A 1,847-nucleotide genomic window follows, 5' to 3' on the forward strand; every position below is an offset into this window, starting at 1 on the left:
GACTTGGCCAAACATCCACACTTAGTGTTTGAAAGATGATATGCTTCGAAGGATGTCATCGAAGGATGAATTGTATCCTTCGATGACCTCGAAAGATAATGTTTCGATGGATATTAATGGACCTCGAAGGATATATCATCCTTCGAGGTATGTTGGGATTCTTCGAGATCTTTCGATGGCAATTCTGGTCGATAGATGATCCTTCGACCAGAATACCTGATCCTTCGTGCATGGTTGTCTGTTATGGGTATATATATCCCATGAGGGTTTCACTTCAAGCAGAAGTTCTGTGTAAGTGTGTAAGTTGTTGAGAGCTTTTGTGTGTGAACCCAAGTCTTGTAAGAGAGCATTTCAGTTTGGTCAAGGTCTGTAACCGTGTCCACTGAAATACAAGAGAAAACTTTGATACTTTGCTTGTCTACTCTTTCTCTTTGTAATCTTTGCTTTCATCTAAACTACGGTTTGCACTCTAGCTTGGATTCCGCACTTGTTAGAGTGTTGAACATAACAAGGAATAGGTTTATCCTCAACCTCCGAGGGACCTACACGTGGTATCAGAGCCGTGGCTCTTTTCCTTGTTAAAACCGGGTTTGTGCAAGACTTTGGTTGTGTTTGGACAAAAACTTTCTTGGTTTAGCACCCGTTTTTAGTGTGTTTCTTGCATTTTTAACCATAAAAACGTGTTCTAAACTGACCGGGTGTGTTACGGGAAGGTTTGGGTAACTTAAAAATCTTGTTTGAAAAGGTTTGTGTTTTCCGGCCAATATTCCGGTCAAACTCCGGTTGCTTGGTGTGGATAAGAAGCTTCCTTTTTGGGCATTATTTTCAAAGTCAAATCTGACTTGGTGAAAAGTTGTTGTCAGATCATCCCCTTTGCCGAAAGTTGGTCACCAACCACATCACCTTTTCACCAACCTGTCGTCCTTTCTGTCAGTGTGTCAGACCTTCGAAAGATACCTTTCGAGCTCGAAAGATCATCCTTCGATCAAGGAGATTCGAAAGATAACCATCCTTCGAACATCCTTCGAAGTCAGTGAGTTATCCTTCGAGTCAAGGAATCTTTTCGAAAGATACATCCTTCGAGTTACTGTTCATTTCGAAAGATAAGGATCCTTCGTGTAGGTGAATCTTTCAAAGTTATCTTTCGAGGTTATTGTTCGAATCTCAACAGTGATCCTTCGAACACTGTTGATCCTTCGAACAAGTGTCATCTTTCGTGCATCCTTCGAGTCTTATTTGTTTAGACTTAACAGTTGTGAATTTCAGGTCTTTCGATCCTACATCCTTCGGCTGTTTGTTATCCTTCAAAATTTTTAACATAGTTTGTGAAAATCAATTTTTCTAAAGTTAATTTTCACCTAATATATTAAATATAAAATGGGAACAAACGGTCAATGGGATCCATCTGCGTGGACTACAACAACTTTGACTCCACAGTCATCATCTACGCAATCATCAACCACGCAATCTGCGCCAGAGTTCAACAAAACTGCATGGATGCAGGCTATTGCCCCAACTCAAGCTGCAATGATAACTGCAAATCAATGGGCTTTGGTCACAAATCAAAGCAACAGCATTCAAGCAATGATGCAGAACGATAGTGAAACTGGTACAAGCACGAAACCGCCAAAGCTTAATCACATCAATGATTGGGGATGGTGGAAAGAAAGGCTGAGAACTTATGTTCAGGGGCAAGGTCAAGACTTATGGATGTGTTTCTTCACTTCATTTGAAAATGAGTTGGAAGTTGCAGGATCAAATCCAGAAACTTACAGCACACTGTCTGACAAAGATAAGAAGAAGTTTGAATTGGAAAAGAAAGCATTTATGATTCTCACGCAGGCTCT

The sequence above is a fragment of the Helianthus annuus genome, chromosome 11 (assembly GCF_002127325.2).
Source record: "Helianthus annuus cultivar XRQ/B chromosome 11, HanXRQr2.0-SUNRISE, whole genome shotgun sequence".
Lineage (NCBI taxonomy): Eukaryota > Viridiplantae > Streptophyta > Magnoliopsida > Asterales > Asteraceae > Helianthus > Helianthus annuus.